General features: G+C 46.7%; 64 non-coding genes and 2 pseudogenes across 64 annotated transcripts in view; all 66 read left to right on the forward strand.

Annotated features, from left to right (window-relative positions):
- The window catches only part of LOC125795144 (5S ribosomal RNA), a 119-nt gene extending 15 nt beyond the window's left edge, over window positions 1-104 (forward strand). The window contains exon 1 of the ribosomal RNA XR_007434155.1: window positions 1-104. This exon is cut by the window's left edge and continues 15 nt beyond it. This is a non-coding gene — a ribosomal RNA (5S ribosomal RNA).
- Window positions 105-214: 110 nt separating this feature from the next.
- Window positions 215-333, forward strand: LOC125795171 (5S ribosomal RNA). The gene has a single exon (XR_007434182.1). It is a non-coding gene; the product is annotated as a 5S ribosomal RNA (ribosomal RNA).
- Window positions 334-443: 110 nt separating this feature from the next.
- On the forward strand, window positions 444-562 carry LOC125795087 (5S ribosomal RNA). The gene has a single exon (XR_007434098.1). It is a non-coding gene; the product is annotated as a 5S ribosomal RNA (ribosomal RNA).
- Window positions 563-672: 110 nt separating this feature from the next.
- Window positions 673-791, forward strand: LOC125795153 (5S ribosomal RNA). The gene has a single exon (XR_007434164.1). It is a non-coding gene; the product is annotated as a 5S ribosomal RNA (ribosomal RNA).
- Window positions 792-901: 110 nt separating this feature from the next.
- On the forward strand, window positions 902-1,020 carry LOC125795097 (5S ribosomal RNA). Its single transcript, XR_007434108.1, has one exon. It is a non-coding gene; the product is annotated as a 5S ribosomal RNA (ribosomal RNA).
- Window positions 1,021-1,130: 110 nt separating this feature from the next.
- Window positions 1,131-1,249, forward strand: LOC125795182 (5S ribosomal RNA). The gene has a single exon (XR_007434193.1). It is a non-coding gene; the product is annotated as a 5S ribosomal RNA (ribosomal RNA).
- A 110-nt stretch (window positions 1,250-1,359) lies between these two features.
- Window positions 1,360-1,478, forward strand: LOC125795193 (5S ribosomal RNA). The gene has a single exon (XR_007434204.1). It is a non-coding gene; the product is annotated as a 5S ribosomal RNA (ribosomal RNA).
- Window positions 1,479-1,588: 110 nt separating this feature from the next.
- Window positions 1,589-1,707, forward strand: LOC125795204 (5S ribosomal RNA). Its single transcript, XR_007434215.1, has one exon. It is a non-coding gene; the product is annotated as a 5S ribosomal RNA (ribosomal RNA).
- Window positions 1,708-1,817: 110 nt separating this feature from the next.
- On the forward strand, window positions 1,818-1,936 carry LOC125794556 (5S ribosomal RNA). The gene has a single exon (XR_007433660.1). It is a non-coding gene; the product is annotated as a 5S ribosomal RNA (ribosomal RNA).
- A 110-nt stretch (window positions 1,937-2,046) lies between these two features.
- Window positions 2,047-2,165, forward strand: LOC125795215 (5S ribosomal RNA). The gene has a single exon (XR_007434226.1). It is a non-coding gene; the product is annotated as a 5S ribosomal RNA (ribosomal RNA).
- A 110-nt stretch (window positions 2,166-2,275) lies between these two features.
- On the forward strand, window positions 2,276-2,394 carry LOC125794557 (5S ribosomal RNA). The gene has a single exon (XR_007433661.1). It is a non-coding gene; the product is annotated as a 5S ribosomal RNA (ribosomal RNA).
- Window positions 2,395-2,504: 110 nt separating this feature from the next.
- On the forward strand, window positions 2,505-2,623 carry LOC125794569 (5S ribosomal RNA). The gene has a single exon (XR_007433673.1). It is a non-coding gene; the product is annotated as a 5S ribosomal RNA (ribosomal RNA).
- A 110-nt stretch (window positions 2,624-2,733) lies between these two features.
- Window positions 2,734-2,852, forward strand: LOC125794580 (5S ribosomal RNA). Its single transcript, XR_007433686.1, has one exon. It is a non-coding gene; the product is annotated as a 5S ribosomal RNA (ribosomal RNA).
- Window positions 2,853-2,962: 110 nt separating this feature from the next.
- Window positions 2,963-3,081, forward strand: LOC125794643 (5S ribosomal RNA; annotated as a pseudogene).
- A 110-nt stretch (window positions 3,082-3,191) lies between these two features.
- On the forward strand, window positions 3,192-3,310 carry LOC125795199 (5S ribosomal RNA). The gene has a single exon (XR_007434210.1). It is a non-coding gene; the product is annotated as a 5S ribosomal RNA (ribosomal RNA).
- Window positions 3,311-3,420: 110 nt separating this feature from the next.
- Window positions 3,421-3,539, forward strand: LOC125795119 (5S ribosomal RNA). The gene has a single exon (XR_007434130.1). It is a non-coding gene; the product is annotated as a 5S ribosomal RNA (ribosomal RNA).
- Window positions 3,540-3,649: 110 nt separating this feature from the next.
- Window positions 3,650-3,768, forward strand: LOC125794591 (5S ribosomal RNA). The gene has a single exon (XR_007433697.1). It is a non-coding gene; the product is annotated as a 5S ribosomal RNA (ribosomal RNA).
- Window positions 3,769-3,878: 110 nt separating this feature from the next.
- On the forward strand, window positions 3,879-3,997 carry LOC125794602 (5S ribosomal RNA). Its single transcript, XR_007433708.1, has one exon. It is a non-coding gene; the product is annotated as a 5S ribosomal RNA (ribosomal RNA).
- A 110-nt stretch (window positions 3,998-4,107) lies between these two features.
- Window positions 4,108-4,226, forward strand: LOC125794614 (5S ribosomal RNA). The gene has a single exon (XR_007433720.1). It is a non-coding gene; the product is annotated as a 5S ribosomal RNA (ribosomal RNA).
- Window positions 4,227-4,336: 110 nt separating this feature from the next.
- LOC125794625 (5S ribosomal RNA) lies at window positions 4,337-4,455 on the forward strand. Its single transcript, XR_007433731.1, has one exon. It is a non-coding gene; the product is annotated as a 5S ribosomal RNA (ribosomal RNA).
- Window positions 4,456-4,565: 110 nt separating this feature from the next.
- LOC125794636 (5S ribosomal RNA) lies at window positions 4,566-4,684 on the forward strand. The gene has a single exon (XR_007433738.1). It is a non-coding gene; the product is annotated as a 5S ribosomal RNA (ribosomal RNA).
- Window positions 4,685-4,794: 110 nt separating this feature from the next.
- On the forward strand, window positions 4,795-4,913 carry LOC125794647 (5S ribosomal RNA). The gene has a single exon (XR_007433739.1). It is a non-coding gene; the product is annotated as a 5S ribosomal RNA (ribosomal RNA).
- A 110-nt stretch (window positions 4,914-5,023) lies between these two features.
- On the forward strand, window positions 5,024-5,142 carry LOC125794658 (5S ribosomal RNA). Its single transcript, XR_007433740.1, has one exon. It is a non-coding gene; the product is annotated as a 5S ribosomal RNA (ribosomal RNA).
- A 110-nt stretch (window positions 5,143-5,252) lies between these two features.
- Window positions 5,253-5,371, forward strand: LOC125794644 (5S ribosomal RNA; annotated as a pseudogene).
- A 110-nt stretch (window positions 5,372-5,481) lies between these two features.
- LOC125795200 (5S ribosomal RNA) lies at window positions 5,482-5,600 on the forward strand. The gene has a single exon (XR_007434211.1). It is a non-coding gene; the product is annotated as a 5S ribosomal RNA (ribosomal RNA).
- A 110-nt stretch (window positions 5,601-5,710) lies between these two features.
- Window positions 5,711-5,829, forward strand: LOC125795120 (5S ribosomal RNA). The gene has a single exon (XR_007434131.1). It is a non-coding gene; the product is annotated as a 5S ribosomal RNA (ribosomal RNA).
- A 110-nt stretch (window positions 5,830-5,939) lies between these two features.
- LOC125794669 (5S ribosomal RNA) lies at window positions 5,940-6,058 on the forward strand. Its single transcript, XR_007433741.1, has one exon. It is a non-coding gene; the product is annotated as a 5S ribosomal RNA (ribosomal RNA).
- Window positions 6,059-6,168: 110 nt separating this feature from the next.
- On the forward strand, window positions 6,169-6,287 carry LOC125794680 (5S ribosomal RNA). Its single transcript, XR_007433742.1, has one exon. It is a non-coding gene; the product is annotated as a 5S ribosomal RNA (ribosomal RNA).
- A 110-nt stretch (window positions 6,288-6,397) lies between these two features.
- On the forward strand, window positions 6,398-6,516 carry LOC125794691 (5S ribosomal RNA). The gene has a single exon (XR_007433743.1). It is a non-coding gene; the product is annotated as a 5S ribosomal RNA (ribosomal RNA).
- Window positions 6,517-6,626: 110 nt separating this feature from the next.
- LOC125794703 (5S ribosomal RNA) lies at window positions 6,627-6,745 on the forward strand. The gene has a single exon (XR_007433744.1). It is a non-coding gene; the product is annotated as a 5S ribosomal RNA (ribosomal RNA).
- A 110-nt stretch (window positions 6,746-6,855) lies between these two features.
- On the forward strand, window positions 6,856-6,974 carry LOC125794714 (5S ribosomal RNA). Its single transcript, XR_007433745.1, has one exon. It is a non-coding gene; the product is annotated as a 5S ribosomal RNA (ribosomal RNA).
- A 110-nt stretch (window positions 6,975-7,084) lies between these two features.
- LOC125794726 (5S ribosomal RNA) lies at window positions 7,085-7,203 on the forward strand. The gene has a single exon (XR_007433747.1). It is a non-coding gene; the product is annotated as a 5S ribosomal RNA (ribosomal RNA).
- Window positions 7,204-7,313: 110 nt separating this feature from the next.
- Window positions 7,314-7,432, forward strand: LOC125795156 (5S ribosomal RNA). Its single transcript, XR_007434167.1, has one exon. It is a non-coding gene; the product is annotated as a 5S ribosomal RNA (ribosomal RNA).
- A 110-nt stretch (window positions 7,433-7,542) lies between these two features.
- LOC125794736 (5S ribosomal RNA) lies at window positions 7,543-7,661 on the forward strand. The gene has a single exon (XR_007433748.1). It is a non-coding gene; the product is annotated as a 5S ribosomal RNA (ribosomal RNA).
- A 110-nt stretch (window positions 7,662-7,771) lies between these two features.
- LOC125795190 (5S ribosomal RNA) lies at window positions 7,772-7,890 on the forward strand. Its single transcript, XR_007434201.1, has one exon. It is a non-coding gene; the product is annotated as a 5S ribosomal RNA (ribosomal RNA).
- Window positions 7,891-7,986: 96 nt separating this feature from the next.
- LOC125794738 (5S ribosomal RNA) lies at window positions 7,987-8,105 on the forward strand. Its single transcript, XR_007433750.1, has one exon. It is a non-coding gene; the product is annotated as a 5S ribosomal RNA (ribosomal RNA).
- Window positions 8,106-8,215: 110 nt separating this feature from the next.
- Window positions 8,216-8,334, forward strand: LOC125795161 (5S ribosomal RNA). The gene has a single exon (XR_007434172.1). It is a non-coding gene; the product is annotated as a 5S ribosomal RNA (ribosomal RNA).
- Window positions 8,335-8,444: 110 nt separating this feature from the next.
- LOC125795092 (5S ribosomal RNA) lies at window positions 8,445-8,563 on the forward strand. Its single transcript, XR_007434103.1, has one exon. It is a non-coding gene; the product is annotated as a 5S ribosomal RNA (ribosomal RNA).
- A 110-nt stretch (window positions 8,564-8,673) lies between these two features.
- Window positions 8,674-8,792, forward strand: LOC125794740 (5S ribosomal RNA). Its single transcript, XR_007433751.1, has one exon. It is a non-coding gene; the product is annotated as a 5S ribosomal RNA (ribosomal RNA).
- A 110-nt stretch (window positions 8,793-8,902) lies between these two features.
- Window positions 8,903-9,021, forward strand: LOC125794741 (5S ribosomal RNA). The gene has a single exon (XR_007433752.1). It is a non-coding gene; the product is annotated as a 5S ribosomal RNA (ribosomal RNA).
- A 110-nt stretch (window positions 9,022-9,131) lies between these two features.
- Window positions 9,132-9,250, forward strand: LOC125794742 (5S ribosomal RNA). Its single transcript, XR_007433753.1, has one exon. It is a non-coding gene; the product is annotated as a 5S ribosomal RNA (ribosomal RNA).
- Window positions 9,251-9,360: 110 nt separating this feature from the next.
- LOC125794743 (5S ribosomal RNA) lies at window positions 9,361-9,479 on the forward strand. Its single transcript, XR_007433754.1, has one exon. It is a non-coding gene; the product is annotated as a 5S ribosomal RNA (ribosomal RNA).
- A 109-nt stretch (window positions 9,480-9,588) lies between these two features.
- On the forward strand, window positions 9,589-9,707 carry LOC125795088 (5S ribosomal RNA). Its single transcript, XR_007434099.1, has one exon. It is a non-coding gene; the product is annotated as a 5S ribosomal RNA (ribosomal RNA).
- A 110-nt stretch (window positions 9,708-9,817) lies between these two features.
- Window positions 9,818-9,936, forward strand: LOC125794744 (5S ribosomal RNA). The gene has a single exon (XR_007433755.1). It is a non-coding gene; the product is annotated as a 5S ribosomal RNA (ribosomal RNA).
- Window positions 9,937-10,046: 110 nt separating this feature from the next.
- LOC125794745 (5S ribosomal RNA) lies at window positions 10,047-10,165 on the forward strand. The gene has a single exon (XR_007433756.1). It is a non-coding gene; the product is annotated as a 5S ribosomal RNA (ribosomal RNA).
- A 110-nt stretch (window positions 10,166-10,275) lies between these two features.
- LOC125794746 (5S ribosomal RNA) lies at window positions 10,276-10,394 on the forward strand. The gene has a single exon (XR_007433757.1). It is a non-coding gene; the product is annotated as a 5S ribosomal RNA (ribosomal RNA).
- A 110-nt stretch (window positions 10,395-10,504) lies between these two features.
- On the forward strand, window positions 10,505-10,623 carry LOC125794748 (5S ribosomal RNA). The gene has a single exon (XR_007433759.1). It is a non-coding gene; the product is annotated as a 5S ribosomal RNA (ribosomal RNA).
- A 110-nt stretch (window positions 10,624-10,733) lies between these two features.
- LOC125794749 (5S ribosomal RNA) lies at window positions 10,734-10,852 on the forward strand. Its single transcript, XR_007433760.1, has one exon. It is a non-coding gene; the product is annotated as a 5S ribosomal RNA (ribosomal RNA).
- A 110-nt stretch (window positions 10,853-10,962) lies between these two features.
- Window positions 10,963-11,081, forward strand: LOC125795017 (5S ribosomal RNA). The gene has a single exon (XR_007434029.1). It is a non-coding gene; the product is annotated as a 5S ribosomal RNA (ribosomal RNA).
- A 110-nt stretch (window positions 11,082-11,191) lies between these two features.
- On the forward strand, window positions 11,192-11,310 carry LOC125794750 (5S ribosomal RNA). Its single transcript, XR_007433761.1, has one exon. It is a non-coding gene; the product is annotated as a 5S ribosomal RNA (ribosomal RNA).
- Window positions 11,311-11,420: 110 nt separating this feature from the next.
- Window positions 11,421-11,539, forward strand: LOC125794751 (5S ribosomal RNA). Its single transcript, XR_007433762.1, has one exon. It is a non-coding gene; the product is annotated as a 5S ribosomal RNA (ribosomal RNA).
- A 110-nt stretch (window positions 11,540-11,649) lies between these two features.
- LOC125795179 (5S ribosomal RNA) lies at window positions 11,650-11,768 on the forward strand. The gene has a single exon (XR_007434190.1). It is a non-coding gene; the product is annotated as a 5S ribosomal RNA (ribosomal RNA).
- A 110-nt stretch (window positions 11,769-11,878) lies between these two features.
- LOC125794752 (5S ribosomal RNA) lies at window positions 11,879-11,997 on the forward strand. Its single transcript, XR_007433763.1, has one exon. It is a non-coding gene; the product is annotated as a 5S ribosomal RNA (ribosomal RNA).
- A 110-nt stretch (window positions 11,998-12,107) lies between these two features.
- Window positions 12,108-12,226, forward strand: LOC125795018 (5S ribosomal RNA). Its single transcript, XR_007434030.1, has one exon. It is a non-coding gene; the product is annotated as a 5S ribosomal RNA (ribosomal RNA).
- A 110-nt stretch (window positions 12,227-12,336) lies between these two features.
- LOC125794753 (5S ribosomal RNA) lies at window positions 12,337-12,455 on the forward strand. The gene has a single exon (XR_007433764.1). It is a non-coding gene; the product is annotated as a 5S ribosomal RNA (ribosomal RNA).
- Window positions 12,456-12,565: 110 nt separating this feature from the next.
- On the forward strand, window positions 12,566-12,684 carry LOC125794754 (5S ribosomal RNA). Its single transcript, XR_007433765.1, has one exon. It is a non-coding gene; the product is annotated as a 5S ribosomal RNA (ribosomal RNA).
- A 110-nt stretch (window positions 12,685-12,794) lies between these two features.
- On the forward strand, window positions 12,795-12,913 carry LOC125794755 (5S ribosomal RNA). The gene has a single exon (XR_007433766.1). It is a non-coding gene; the product is annotated as a 5S ribosomal RNA (ribosomal RNA).
- Window positions 12,914-13,022: 109 nt separating this feature from the next.
- On the forward strand, window positions 13,023-13,141 carry LOC125794756 (5S ribosomal RNA). Its single transcript, XR_007433767.1, has one exon. It is a non-coding gene; the product is annotated as a 5S ribosomal RNA (ribosomal RNA).
- A 110-nt stretch (window positions 13,142-13,251) lies between these two features.
- Window positions 13,252-13,370, forward strand: LOC125794757 (5S ribosomal RNA). The gene has a single exon (XR_007433768.1). It is a non-coding gene; the product is annotated as a 5S ribosomal RNA (ribosomal RNA).
- Window positions 13,371-13,480: 110 nt separating this feature from the next.
- LOC125794759 (5S ribosomal RNA) lies at window positions 13,481-13,599 on the forward strand. The gene has a single exon (XR_007433770.1). It is a non-coding gene; the product is annotated as a 5S ribosomal RNA (ribosomal RNA).
- A 110-nt stretch (window positions 13,600-13,709) lies between these two features.
- Window positions 13,710-13,828, forward strand: LOC125794760 (5S ribosomal RNA). Its single transcript, XR_007433771.1, has one exon. It is a non-coding gene; the product is annotated as a 5S ribosomal RNA (ribosomal RNA).
- Window positions 13,829-13,938: 110 nt separating this feature from the next.
- Window positions 13,939-14,057, forward strand: LOC125794761 (5S ribosomal RNA). The gene has a single exon (XR_007433772.1). It is a non-coding gene; the product is annotated as a 5S ribosomal RNA (ribosomal RNA).
- A 110-nt stretch (window positions 14,058-14,167) lies between these two features.
- LOC125795019 (5S ribosomal RNA) lies at window positions 14,168-14,286 on the forward strand. Its single transcript, XR_007434031.1, has one exon. It is a non-coding gene; the product is annotated as a 5S ribosomal RNA (ribosomal RNA).
- Window positions 14,287-14,396: 110 nt separating this feature from the next.
- On the forward strand, window positions 14,397-14,515 carry LOC125795064 (5S ribosomal RNA). The gene has a single exon (XR_007434075.1). It is a non-coding gene; the product is annotated as a 5S ribosomal RNA (ribosomal RNA).
- Window positions 14,516-14,625: 110 nt separating this feature from the next.
- On the forward strand, window positions 14,626-14,744 carry LOC125795121 (5S ribosomal RNA). Its single transcript, XR_007434132.1, has one exon. It is a non-coding gene; the product is annotated as a 5S ribosomal RNA (ribosomal RNA).
- A 110-nt stretch (window positions 14,745-14,854) lies between these two features.
- LOC125794762 (5S ribosomal RNA) lies at window positions 14,855-14,973 on the forward strand. The gene has a single exon (XR_007433773.1). It is a non-coding gene; the product is annotated as a 5S ribosomal RNA (ribosomal RNA).
- Window positions 14,974-15,000: the final 27 nt, after the last annotated feature.

The following is a 15,000-nucleotide window of genomic DNA, read 5'->3' on the forward strand; positions in this document are numbered from 1 at the left end:
ACCCTGAGAACGCCCGATCTCGTCTGATCTCGGAAGCTAAGCAGGGTTTGGCCTGGTTAGTACTTGGATGGGAGACCACCTGGGAATACCAGGTGCTGTAACCTTTTCCCCTCTTGCTTCTATTACCATGGTCTTGTTATACATTACTAGTTTGTTATCTGAAACCCAACATAGATGAAGTTGCATAAGTAGTCTTGATGAGAGCTCTGCAATGGCTTACGGTCACACTACCCTGAGAACGCCCGATCTCGTCTGATCTCGGAAGCTAAGCAGGGTTTGGCCTGGTTAGTACTTGGATGGGAGACCACCTGGGAATACCAGGTGCTGTAAGCTTTTCCCCTCTTGCTTCCATTACCATGGTCTTGTTATACATTACTAGTTTGTTATCTGAAACCCAACATAGATGAAGTTGCATAAGTAGTCTTGATGAGAGCTCTGCAATGGCTTACGGTCACACTACCCTGAGAACGCCCGATCTCGTCTGATCTCGGAAGCTAAGCAGGGTTTGGCCTGGTTAGTACTTGGATGGGAGACTACCTGGGAATACCAGGTGCTGTAAGCTTTTCCACTCTTGCTTCCATTACCATGGTCTTGTTATACATTACTAGTTTGTTATCTGAAACCCAACATAGATGAAGTTGCATAAGTAGTCTTGATGAGAGCTCTGTAGTGGCTTACGGTCACACTACCCTGAGAACGCCAGATCTCGTCTGATCTCGGAAGCTAAGCAGGGTTTGGCCTGGTTAGTACTTGGATGGGAGACCACCTGGGAATACCAGGTGCTGTAAGCTTTTCCCCTCTTGCTTCCATTACCATGGTCTTGTTATACATTACTAGTTTGTTATCTGAAACCCAACATAGATGAAGTTGCATAAGTAGTCTTGATGAGAGCTCTGCAATGGCTTACTGTCACACTACCCTGAGAACGCCCGATCTCGTCTGATCTCGGAAGCTAAGCAGGGTTTGGCCTGGTTAGTACTTGGATGGGAGACCACCTGGGAATACCAGGTGCTGTAAGCTTTTCCCCTCTTGCTTCCATTACCATGGTCTTGTTATACATTACTAGTTTGTTATCTGAAACCCAACATAGATGAAGTTGCATAAGTAGTCTTGATGAGAGCTCTGCAATGGCTTACGGTCACACTACCCTGAGAACGCCCGATCTCGTCTGATCTCGGAAGCTAAGCAGGGTTTGGCCTGGTTAGTACTTGGATGGGAGACCACCTGGGAATACCAGGTGCTGTAAGCTTTTCCCCTCTTGCTTCCATTACCATGGTCTTGTTATACATTACTAGTTTGTTATCTGAAACCCAACATAGATGAAGTTGCATAAGTAGTCTTGATGAGAGCTCTGAAATGGCTTACGGTCACACTACCCTGAGAACGCCCGATCTCGTCTGATCTCGGAAGCTAAGCAGGGTTTGGCCTGGTTAGTACTTGGATGGGAGACCACCTGGGAATACCAGGTGCTGTAAGCTTTTCCCCTCTTGCTTCCATTACCATGGTCTTGTTATACATTACTAGTTTGTTATCTGAAACCCAACATAGATGAAGTTGCATAAGTAGTCTTGATGAGAGCTTTGCAATGGCTTACGGTCACACTACCCTGAGAACGCCCGATCTCGTCTGATCTCGGAAGCTAAGCAGGGTTTGGCCTGGTTAGTACTTGGATGGGAGACCACCTGGGAATACCAGGTGCTGTAAGCTTTTCCCCTCTTGCTTCCATTACCATGGTCTTGTTATACATTACTAGTTTGTTATCTGAAACCCAACATAGATGAAGTTGCATAAGTAGTCTTGATGAGAGCTCTGCAATGTCTTACGGTCACACTACCCTGAGAACGCCCGATCTCGTCTGATTTCGGAAGCTAAGCAGGGTTTGGCCTGGTTAGTACTTGGATGGGAGACCACCTGGGAATACCAGGTGCTGTAAGCTTTTCCCCTCTTGCTTCCATTACCATGGTCTTGTTATACATTACTAGTTTGTTATCTGAAACCCAACATAGATGAAGTTGCATAAGTAGTCTTGATGAGAGCTCTGCAATGGCTTACGGTCACACTACCCTGAGAACGCCCGATCTCGTCTGATCTCGGAAGCTAAGCAGGGTTTGGCCTGGTTAGTACTTGGATGGGAGACCACCTGGGAATACCAGGTGCTGTAAGCTTTTCCCCTCTTGCTTCCATTACCATGGTCTTGTTATACATTACTAGTTTGTTATCTGAAACCCAACATAGATGAAGTTGCATAAGTAGTCTTGATGAGAGCTCTGCAATGGCTTACGGTCACACTACCCTGAGAACGCCCGATCTCGTCTGATCTCGGAAGCTAAGCAGGGTTTGGCCTGGTTAGTACTTGGATGGGAGACCACCTGGGAATACCAGGTGCTGTAAGCTTTTCCCCTCTTGCTTCCATTACCATGGTCTTGTTATACATTACTAGTTTGTTATCTGAAACCCAACATAGATGAAGTTGCATAAGTAGTCTTGATGAGAGCTCTGCAATGGCTTACGGTCACACTACCCTGAGAACGCCCGATCTCGTCTGATCTCGGAAGCTAAGCAGGGTTTGGCCTGGTTAGTACTTGGATGGGAGACCACCTGGGAATACCAGGTGCTGTAAGCTTTTCCCCTCTTGCTTCCATTACCATGGTCTTGTTATACATTACTAGTTTGTTATCTGAAACCCAACATAGATGAAGTTGCATAAGTAGTCTTGATGAGAGCTCTGCAATGGCTTACGGTCACACTACCCTGAGAACGCCCGATCTCGTCTGATCTCGGAAGCTAAGCAGGGTTTGGCCTGGTTAGTACTTGGATGGGAGACCACCTGGGAATACCAGGTGCTGTAAGCTTTTCCCCTCTTGCTTCCATTACCATGGTCTTGTTATACATTACTAGTTTGTTACCTGAAACCCAACATAGATGAAGTTGCATAAGTAGTCTTGATGAGAGCTCTGCAATGGCTTACGGTCACACTACCCTGAGAACGCCAGATCTCGTCTGATCTCAGAAGCTAAGCAGGGTTTGGCCTTGTTAGTACTTGCATGGGAGACCACCTGGGAATACCAGGTGCTGTAAGCTTTTCCCCTCTTGCTTCCATTACCATGGTCTTGTTATACATTACTAGTTTGTTATCTGAAACCCAACATAGATGAAGTTGCATAAGTAGTCTTGATGAGAGCTCTGCAATGGCTTACGGTCACACTACCCTGAGAACGCCCGATCTCGTCTGATCTCGGAAGCTAAGCAGGGTTTGGCCTGGTTAGTACTTGGATGGGAGACCACCTGGTAATACCAGGTGCTGTAAGCTTTTCCCCTCTTGCTTCCATTACCATGGTCTTGTTATACATTACTAGTTTGTTATCTGAAACCCAACATAGATGAAGTTGCATAAGTAGTCTTGATGAGAGCTCTGCAATGGCTTACGGTCACACTACCCTGAGAACGCCCGATCTCGTCTGATCTCGGAAGCTAAGCAGGGTTTGGCCTGGTTAATACTTGGATGGGAGACCACCTGGGAATACCAGGTGCTGTAAGCTTTTCCCCTCTTGCTTCCATTACCATGGTCTTGTTATACATTACTAGTTTGTTATCTGAAACCCAACATAGATGAAGTTGCATAAGTAGTCTTGATGAGAGCTCTGCAATGGCTTACGGTCACACTACCCTGAGAACGCCCGATCTCGTCTGATCTCGGAAGCTAAGCAGGGTTTGGCCTGGTTAGTACTTGGATGGGAGACCACCTGGGAATACCAGGTGCTGTAAGCTTTTCCCCTCTTGCTTCCATTACCATGGTCTTGTTATACATTACTAGTTTGTTACCTGAAACCCAACATAGATGAAGTTGCATAAGTAGTCTTGATGAGAGCTCTGCAATGGCTTACGGTCACACTACCCTGAGAACGCCCGATCTCGTCTGATCTCGGAAGCTAAGCAGGGTTTGGCCTGGTTAGTACTTGGATGGGAGACCACCTGGGAATACCAGGTGCTGTAAGCTTTTCCCCTCTTGCTTCCATTACCATGGTCTTGTTATACATTACTAGTTTGTTATCTGAAACCCAACATAGATGAAGTTGCATAAGTAGTCTTGATGAGAGCTCTGCAATGGCTTACGGTCACACTACCCTGAGAACGCCCGATCTCGTCTGATCTCGGAAGCTAAGCAGGGTTTGGCCTGGTTAGTACTTGGATGGGAGACCACCTGGGAATACCAGGTGCTGTAAGCTTTTCCCCTCTTGCTTCCATTACCATGGTCTTGTTATACATTACTAGTTTGTTATCTGAAACCCAACATAGATGAAGTTGCATAAGTAGTCTTGATGAGAGCTCTGCAATGGCTTACGGTCACACTACCCTGAGAACGCCCGATCTCGTCTGATCTCGGAAGCTAAGCAGGGTTTGGCCTGGTTAGTACTTGGATGGGAGACCACCTGGGAATACCAGGTGCTGTAAGCTTTTCCCCTCTTGCTTCCATTACCATGGTCTTGTTATACATTACTAGTTTGTTATCTGAAACCCAACATAGATGAAGTTGCATAAGTAGTCTTGATGAGAGCTCTGCAATGGCTTACGGTCACACTACCCTGAGAACGCCCGATCTCGTCTGATCTCGGAAGCTAAGCAGGGTTTGGCCTGGTTAGTACTTGGATGGGAGACCACCTGGGAATACCAGGTGCTGTAAGCTTTTCCCCTCTTGCTTCCATTACCATGGTCTTGTTATACATTACTAGTTTGTTATCTGAAACCCAACATAGATGAAGTTGCATAAGTAGTCTTGATGAGAGCTCTGCAATGGCTTACGGTCACACTACCCTGAGAACGCCCGATCTCGTCTGATCTCGGAAGCTAAGCAGGGTTTGGCCTGGTTAGTACTTGGATGGGAGACCACCTGGGAATACCAGGTGCTGTAAGCTTTTCCCCTCTTGCTTCCATTACCATGGTCTTGTTATACATTACTAGTTTGTTATCTGAAACCCAACATAGATGAAGTTGCATAAGTAGTCTTGATGAGAGCTCTGCAATGGCTTACGGTCACACTACCCTGAGAACGCCCGATCTCGTCTGATCTCGGAAGCTAAGCAGGGTTTGGCCTGGTTAGTACTTGGATGGGAGACCACCTGGGAATACCAGGTGCTGTAAGCTTTTCCCCTCTTGCTTCCATTACCATGGTCTTGTTATACATTACTAGTTTGTTACCTGAAACCCAACATAGATGAAGTTGCATAAGTAGTCTTGATGAGAGCTCTGCAATGGCTTACGGTCACACTACCCTGAGAACGCCAGATCTCGTCTGATCTCAGAAGCTAAGCAGGGTTTGGCCTTGTTAGTACTTGCATGGGAGACCACCTGGGAATACCAGGTGCTGTAAGCTTTTCCCCTCTTGCTTCCATTACCATGGTCTTGTTATACATTACTAGTTTGTTATCTGAAACCCAACATAGATGAAGTTGCATAAGTAGTCTTGATGAGAGCTCTGCAATGGCTTACGGTCACACTACCCTGAGAACGCCCGATCTCGTCTGATCTCGGAAGCTAAGCAGGGTTTGGCCTGGTTAGTACTTGGATGGGAGACCACCTGGTAATACCAGGTGCTGTAAGCTTTTCCCCTCTTGCTTCCATTACCATGGTCTTGTTATACATTACTAGTTTGTTATCTGAAACCCAACATAGATGAAGTTGCATAAGTAGTCTTGATGAGAGCTCTGCAATGGCTTACGGTCACACTACCCTGAGAACGCCCGATCTCGTCTGATCTCGGAAGCTAAGCAGGGTTTGGCCTGGTTAATACTTGGATGGGAGACCACCTGGGAATACCAGGTGCTGTAAGCTTTTCCCCTCTTGCTTCCATTACCATGGTCTTGTTATACATTACTAGTTTGTTATCTGAAACCCAACATAGATGAAGTTGCATAAGTAGTCTTGATGAGAGCTCTGCAATGGCTTACGGTCACACTACCCTGAGAACGCCCGATCTCGTCTGATCTCGGAAGCTAAGCAGGGTTTGGCCTGGTTAGTACTTGGATGGGAGACCACCTGGGAATACCAGGTGCTGTAAGCTTTTCCCCTCTTGCTTCCATTACCATGGTCTTGTTATACATTACTAGTTTGTTACCTGAAACCCAACATAGATGAAGTTGCATAAGTAGTCTTGATGAGAGCTCTGCAATGGCTTACGGTCACACTACCCTGAGAACGCCCGATCTCGTCTGATCTCGGAAGCTAAGCAGGGTTTGGCCTGGTTAGTACTTGGATGGGAGACCACCTGGGAATACCAGGTGCTGTAAGCTTTTCCCCTCTTGCTTCCATTACCATGGTCTTGTTATACATTACTAGTTTGTTATCTGAAACCCAACATAGATGAAGTTGCATAAGTAGTCTTGATGAGAGCTCTGCAATGGCTTACGGTCACACTACCCTGAGAACGCCCGATCTCGTCTGATCTCGGAAGCTAAGCAGGGTTTGGCCTGGTTAGTACTTGGATGGGAGACCACCTGGGAATACCAGGTGCTGTAAGCTTTTCCCCTCTTGCTTCCATTACCATGGTCTTGTTATACATTACTAGTTTGTTATCTGAAACCCAACATAGATGAAGTTGCATAAGTAGTCTTGATGAGAGCTCTGCAATGGCTTACGGTCACACTACCCTGAGAACGCCCGATCTCGTCTGATCTCGGAAGCTAAGCAGGGTTTGGCCTGGTTAGTACTTGGATGGGAGACCACCTGGGAATACCAGGTGCTGTAAGCTTTTCCCCTCTTGCTTCCATTACCATGGTCTTGTTATACATTACTAGTTTGTTATCTGAAACCCAACATAGATGAAGTTGCATAAGTAGTCTTGATGAGAGCTCTGCAATGGCTTACGGTCACACTACCCTGAGAACGCCCGATCTCGTCTGATCTCGGAAGCTAAGCAGGGTTTGGCCTGGTTAGTACTTGGATGGGAGACCACCTGGGAATACCAGGTGCTGTAAGCTTTTCCCCTCTTGCTTCCATTACCATGGTCTTGTTATACATTACTAGTTTGTTATCTGAAACCCAACATAGATGAAGTTGCATAAGTAGTCTTGATGAGAGCTCTGCAATGGCTTACGGTCACACTACCCTGAGAACGCCCGATCTCGTCTGATCTCGGAAGCTAAGCAGGGTTTGGCCTGGTTAGTACTTGGATGGGAGACCACCTGGGAATACCAGGTGCTGTAAGCTTTTCCCCTCTTGCTTCCATTACCATGGTCTTGTTATACATTACTAGTTTGTTATCTGAAACCCAACATAGATGAAGTTGCATAAGTAGTCTTGATGAGAGCTCTGCAATGGCTTACGGTCACACTACCCTGAGAACGCCCGATCTCGTCTGATCTCAGAAGCTAAGCAGGGTTTGGCCTGGTTAGTACTTGGATGGGAGACCACCTGGGAATACCAGGTGCTGTAAGCTTTTCCCCTCTTGCTTACATTACCATGGTCTTGTTATACATTACTAGTTTGTTATCTGAAACCCAACATAGATGAAGTTGCATAAGTAGTCTTGATGAGAGCTCTGCAATGGCTTACGGTCACACTACCCTGAGAACGCCCGATCTCGTCTGATCTCGGAAGCTAAGCAGGGTTTGGCCTGGTTAGTACTTGGATGGGAGACCACCTGGGAATACCAGGTGCTGTAAGCTTTTCCCCTCTTGCTTCCATTACCATGGTCTTGTTATACATTACTAGTTTGTTATCTGAAACCCAACATAGATGAAGTTGCATAAGTAGTCTTGATGAGAGCTCTGCAACGGCTTACGGTCACACTACCCTGAGAACGCCCAATCTCGTCTGATCTCGGAAGCTAAGCAGGGTTTGGCCTGGTTAGTACTTGGATGGGAGACCACCTGGGAATACCAGGTGCTGTAAGCTTTTCCCCTCTTGCTTCCATTACCATGGTCTTGTTATACATTACTAGTTGAAGATAGATGAAGTTGCATAAGTAGTCTTGATGAGAGCTCTGCAATGGCTTACGGTCACACTACCCTGAGAACGCCCGATCTCGTCTGATCTCGGAAGCTAAGCAGGGTTTGGCCTGGTTAGTACTTGGATGGGAGACCACCTGGGAATACCAGGTGCTGTAAGCTTTTCCCCTCTTGCTTCCATTACCATGGTCTTGTTATACATTACTAGTTTGTTATCTGAAACCCAACATAGATGAAGTTGCATAAGTAGTCTTGATGAGAGCTCTGCAATGGCTTATGGTCGCACTACCCTGAGAACGCCCGATCTCGTCTGATCTCGGAAGCTAAGCAGGGTTTGGCCTGGTTAGTACTTGGATGGGAGACCACCTGGGAATACCAGGTGCTGTAAGCTTTTCCCCTCTTGCTTCCATTACCATGGTCTTGTTATACATTACTAGTTTGTTATCTGAAACCCAACATAGATGAAGTTGCATAAGTAGTCTTGATGAGAGCTCTGCAATGGCTTACGGGCACACTACCCTGAGAACGCCCGATCTCGTCTGATCTCGGAAGCTAAGCAGGGTTTGGCCTGGTTAGTACTTGGATGGGAGACCACCTGGGAATACCAGGTGCTGTAAGCTTTTCCCCTCTTGCTTCCATTACCATGGTCTTGTTATACATTACTAGTTTGTTATCTGAAACCCAACATAGATGAAGTTGCATAAGTAGTCTTGATGAGAGCTCTGCAATGGCTTACGGTCACACTACCCTGAGAACGCCCGATCTCGTCTGATCTCGGAAGCTAAGCAGGGTTTGGCCTGGTTAGTACTTGGATGGGAGACCACCTGGGAATACCAGGTGCTGTAAGCTTTTCCCCTCTTGCTTCCATTACCATGGTCTTGTTATACATTACTAGTTTGTTATCTGAAACCCAACATAGATGAAGTTGCATAAGTAGTCTTGATGAGAGCTCTGCAATGGCTTACGGTCACACTACCCTGAGAACGCCCGATCTCGTCTGATCTCGGAAGCTAAGCAGGGTTTGGCCTGGTTAGTACTTGGATGGGAGACCACCTGGGAATACCAGGTGCTGTAAGCTTTTCCCCTCTTGCTTCCTTTACCATGGTCTTGTTATACATTACTAGTTTGTTATCTGAAACCCAACATAGATGAAGTTGCATAAGTAGTCTTGATGAGAGCTCTGCAATGGCTTACGGTCACACTACCCTGAGAACGCCCGATCTCGTCTGATCTCGGAAGCTAAGCAGGGTTTGGCCTGGTTAGTACTTGGATGGGAGACCACCTGGGAATACCAGGTGCTGTAAGCTTTTCCCCTCTTGCTTCCATTACCATGGTCTTGTTATACATTACTAGTTTGTTATCTGAAACCCAACATAGATGAAGTTGCATAAGTAGTCTTGATGAGAGCTCTGCAATGGCTTACGGTCACACTACCCTGAGAACGCCCGATCTCGTCTGATCTCGGAAGCTAAGCAGGGTTTGGCCTGGTTAGTACTTGGATGGGAGACCACCTGGGAATACCAGGTGCTGTAAGCTTTTCCCCTCTTGCTTCCATTACCATGGTCTTGTTATACATTACTAGTTTGTTATCTGAAACCCACATAGATGAAGTTGCATAAGTAGTCTTCATGAGAGCTCTGCAATGGCTTACGGTCACACTACCCTGAGAACGCCCGATCTCGTCTGATCTCGGAAGCTAAGCAGGGTTTGGCCTGGTTAGTACTTGGATGGGAGACCACCTGGGAATACCAGGTGCTGTAAACTTTTCCCCTCTTGCTTCCATTACCATGGTCTTGTTATACATTACTAGTTTGTTATCTGAAACCCAACATAGATGAAGTTGCATAAGTAGTCTTGATGAGAGCTCTGCAATGGCTTACGGTCACACTACCCTGAGAACGCCCGATCTCGTCTGATCTCGGAAGCTAAGCAGGGTTTGGCCTGGTTAGTACTTGGATGGGAGACCACCTGGGAATACCAGGTGCTGTAAGCTTTTCCCCTCTTGCTTCCATTACCATGGTCTTGTTATACATTACTAGATTGTTATCTGAAACCCAACATAGATGAAGTTGCATAAGTAGTCTTGATGAGAGCTCTGCAATGGCTTACGGTCACACTACCCTGAGAACGCCCGATCTCGTCTGATCTCGGAAGCTAAGCAGGGTTTGGCCTGGTTAGTACTTGGATGGGAGACCACCTGGGAATACCAGGTGCTGTAAGCTTTTCCCCTCTTGCTTCCATTACCATGGTCTTGTTATACATTACTAGTTTGTTATCTGAAACCCAACATAGATGAAGTTGCATAAGTAGTCTTGATGAGAGCTCTGCAATGGCTTACGGTCACACTACCCTGAGAACGCCCGATCTCGTCTGATCTCGGAAGCTAAGCAGGGTTTGGCCTGGTTAGTACTTGGATGGGAGACCACCTGGGAATACCAGGTGCTGTAAGCTTTGCCCCTCTTGCTTCCATTACCATGGTCTTGTTATACATTACTAGTTTGTTATCTGAAACCCAACATAGATGAAGTTGCATAAGTCGTCTTGATGAGAGCTCTGCAATGGCTTACGGTCACACTACCCTGAGAACGCCCGATCTCGTCTGATCTCGGAAGCTAAGCAGGGTTTGGCCTGGTTAGTACTTGGATGGGAGACCACCTGGGAATACCAGGTGCTGTAAGCTTTTCCCCTCTTGCTTCCATTACCATGGTCTTGTTATACATTACTAGTTTGTTATCTGAAACCCAACATAGATGAAGTTGCATAAGTAGTCTTGATGAGAGCTCTGCAATGGCTTACGGTCACACTACCCTGAGAACGCCCGATCTCGTCTGATCTCGGAAGCTAAGCAGGGTTTGGCCTGGTTAGTACTTGGATGGGAGACCACCTGGGAATACCAGGTGCTGTAAGCTTTTCCCCTCTTGCTTCCATTACCATGGTCTTGTTATACATTACTAGTTTGTTATCTGAAACCCAACATAAATGAAGTTGCATAAGTAGTCTTGATGAGAGCTCTGCAATGGCTTATGGTCACACTACCCTGAGAACGCCCGATCTCGTCTGATCTCGGAAGCTAAGCAGGGTTTGGCCTGGTTAGTACTTGGATGGGAGACCACCTGGGAATACCAGGTGCTGTAAGCTTTTCCCCTCTTGCTTCCATTACCATGGTCTTGTTATACATTACTAGTTTGTTATCTGAAACCCAACATAGATGAAGTTGCATAAGTAGTCTTGATGAGAGCTCTGCAATGGCTTACGGTCACACTACCCTGAGAACGCCCGATCTCGTCTGATCTCGGAAGCTAAGCAGGGTTTGGCCTGGTTAGTACTTGGATGGGAGACCACCTGGGAATACCAGGTGCTGTAAGCTTTTCCCCTCTTGCTTCCATTACCATGGTCTTGTTATACATTACTAGTTTGTTATCTGAAACCCAACATAGATGAAGTTGCATAAGTAGTCTTGATGAGAGCTCTGCAATGGCTTACGGTCACACTACCCTGAGAACGCCCGATCTCGTCTGATCTCGGAAGCTAAGCAGGGTTTGGCCTGGTTAGTACTTGGATGGGAGACCACCTGGGAATACCAGGTGCTGTAAGCTTTTCCCCTCTTGCTTCCATTACCATGGTCTTGTTATACATTACTAGTTTGTTATCTGAAACCCAACATAGATGAAGTTGCATAAGTAGTCTTGATGAGAGCTCTGCAATGGCTTACGGTCACACTACCCTGAGAACGCCCGATCTCGTCTGATCTCGGAAGCTAAGCAGGGTTTGGCCTGGTTAGTAATTGGATGGGAGACCACCTGGGAATACCAGGTGCTGTAAGCTTTTCCCCTCTTGCTTCCATTACCATGGTCTTGTTATACATTACTAGTTTGTTATCTGAAACCCAACATAGATGAAGTTGCATAAGTAGTCTTGATGAGAGCTCTGCAATGGCTTACGGTCACACTACCCTGAGAACGCCCGATCTCGTCTGATCTCGGAAGCTAAGCAGGGTTTGGCCTGGTTAGTACTTGGATGGGAGACCACCTGGGAATACCAGGTGCTGTAAGCTTTTCCCCTCTTGCTTCCATTACCATGGTCTTGTTATACATTACTAGTTTGTTATCTGAAACCCAACATAAATGAAGTTGCATAAGTAGTCTTGATGAGAGCTCTGCAATGGCTTATGGTCACACTACCCTGAGAACGCCCGATCTCGTCTGATCTCGGAAGCTAAGCAGGGTTTGGCCTGGTTAGTACTTGGATGGGAGACCACCTGGGAATACCAGGTGCTGTAAGCTTTTCCCCTCTTGCTTCCATTACCATGGTCTTGTTATACATTACTAGTTTGTTATCTGAAACCCAACATAGATGAAGTTGCATAAGTAGTCTTGATGAGAGCTCTGCAATGGCTTACGGTCACACTACCCTGAGAACGCCCGATCTCGTCTGATCTCGGAAGCTAAGCAGGGTTTGGCCTGGTTAGTACTTGGATGGGAGACCACCTGGGAATACCAGGTGCTGTAAGCTTTTCCCCTTTTGCTTCCATTACCATGGTCTTGTTATACATTACTAGTTTGTTATCTGAAACCCAACATAGATGAAGTTGCATAAGTAGTCTTGATGAGAGCTCTGCAATGGCTTACGGTCACACTACCCTGAGAACGCCCGATCTCGTCTGATCTCGGAAGCTAAGCAGGGTTTGGCCTGGTTAGTACTTGGATGGGAGACCACCTGGGAATACCAGGTGCTGTAAGCTTTTCCCCTCTTGCTTCCATTACCATGGTCTTGTTATACATTACTAGTTTGTTATCTGAAACCCAACATAGATGAAGTTGCATAAGTAGTCTTGATGAGAGCTCTGCAATGGCTTACGGTCACACTACCCTGAGAACGCCCGATCTCGTCTGATCTCGGAAGCTAAGCAGGGTTTGGCCTGGTTAGTACTTGGATGGGAGACCACCTGGGAATACCAGGTGCTGTAAGCTTTTCCCCTCTTGCTTCCATTACCATGGTCTTGTTATACATTACTAGTTTGTTATCTGAAACCCACATAGATGAAGTTGCATAAGTAGTCTTGATGAGAGCTCTGCAATGGCTTACGGTCACACTACCCTGAGAACGCCCGATCTCGTCTGATCTCGGAAGCTAAGCAGGGTTTGGCCTGGTTAGTACTTGGATGGGAGACCACCTGGGAATACCAGGTGCTGTAAGCTTTTCCCCTCTTGCTTCCATTACCATGGTCTTGTTATACATTACTAGATTGTTATCTGAAACCCAACATAGATGAAGTTGCATAAGTAGTCTTGATGAGAGCTCTGCAATGGCTTACGGTCACACTACCCTGAGAACGCCCGATCTCGTCTGATCTCGGAAGCTAAGCAGGGTTTGGCCTGGTTAGTACTTGGATGGGAGACCACCTGGGAATACCAGGTGCTGTAAGCTTTTCCCCTCTTGCTTCCATTACCATGGTCTTGTTATACATTACTAGATTGTTATCTGAAACCCAACATAGATGAAGTTGCATAAGTAGTCTTGATGAGAGCTCTGCAATGGCTTACGGTCACACTACCCTGAGAACGCCCGATCTCGTCTGATCTCGGAAGCTAAGCAGGGTTTGGCCTGGTTAGTACTTGGATGGGAGACCACCTGGGAATACCAGGTGCTGTAAGCTTTGCCCCTCTTGCTTCCATTACCATGGTCTTGTTATACATTACTAGTTTGTTATCTGAAACCCAACATAGATGAAGTTGCATAAGTCGTCTTGATGAGAGCTCTGCAATGGCTTACGGTCACACTACCCTGAGAACGCCCGATCTCGTCTGATCTCGGAAGCTAAGCAGGGTTTGGCCTGGTTAGTACTTGGATGGGAGACCACCTGGGAATACCAGGTGCTGTAAGCTTTTCCCCTCTTGCTTCCATTACCATGGTCTTGTTATACATTACTAGTTTGTTATCTGAAACCCAACATAGATGAAGTTGCATAAGTAGTCTTGATGAGAGCTCTGCAATGGCTTACGGTCACACTACCCTGAGAACGCCCGATCTCGTCTGATCTCGGAAGCTAAGCAGGGTTTGGCCTGGTTAGTACTTGGATGGGAGACCACCTGGGAATACCAGGTGCTGTAAGCTTTTCCCCTCTTGCTTCCATTACCATGGTCTTGTTATACATTACTAGTTTGTTATCTGAAACCCAACATAAATGAAGTTGCATAAGTAGTCTTGATGAGAGCTCTGCAATGGCTTATGGTCACACTACCCTGAGAACGCCCGATCTCGTCTGATCTCGGAAGCTAAGCAGGGTTTGGCCTGGTTAGTACTTGGATGGGAGACCACCTGGGAATACCAGGTGCTGTAAGCTTTTCCCCTCTTGCTTCCATTACCATGGTCTTGTTATACATTACTAGTTTGTTATCTGAAACCCAACATAGATGAAGTTGCATAAGTAGTCTTGATGAGAGCTCTGCAATGGCTTACGGTCACACTACCCTGAGAACGCCCGATCTCGTCTGATCTCGGAAGCAAAGCAGGGTTTGGCCTGGTTAGTACTTGGATGGGAGACCACCTGGGAATACCAGGTGCTGTAAGCTTTTCCCCTCTTGCTTCCATTACCATGGTCTTGTTATACATTACTAGTTTGTTATCTGAAACCCAACATAGATGAAGATGCATAAGTAGTCTTGATGAGAGCTCTGCAATGGCTTACGGTCACACTACCCTGAGAACGCCCGATCTTGTCTGATCTCGGAAGCTAAGCAGGGTTTGGCCTGGTTAGTACTTGGATGGGAGACCACCTGGGAATACCAGGTGCTGTAAGCTTTTCCCCTCTTGCTTCCATTACCATGGTCTTGTTATACATTACTAGTTTGTTATCTGAAACCCAACATAGATGAAGTTGCATAAGTAGTCTTGATGAGAGCTCTGCAATGGCTTACGGTCACACTACCCTGAGAACGCCCGATCTCGTCTGATCTCGGAAGCTAAGCAGGGTTTGGCCTGGTTAGTACTTGGATGGGAGACCACCTGGGAATACCAGGTGCTGTAAGCTTTGCCCCTCTTGCTTCCATTACCATGG

The sequence above is a fragment of the Astyanax mexicanus genome, unplaced genomic scaffold (genome assembly GCF_023375975.1).
Source record: "Astyanax mexicanus isolate ESR-SI-001 unplaced genomic scaffold, AstMex3_surface scaffold_41, whole genome shotgun sequence".
In the NCBI taxonomy this organism is placed as follows: Eukaryota; Metazoa; Chordata; class Actinopteri; order Characiformes; family Acestrorhamphidae; genus Astyanax; species Astyanax mexicanus.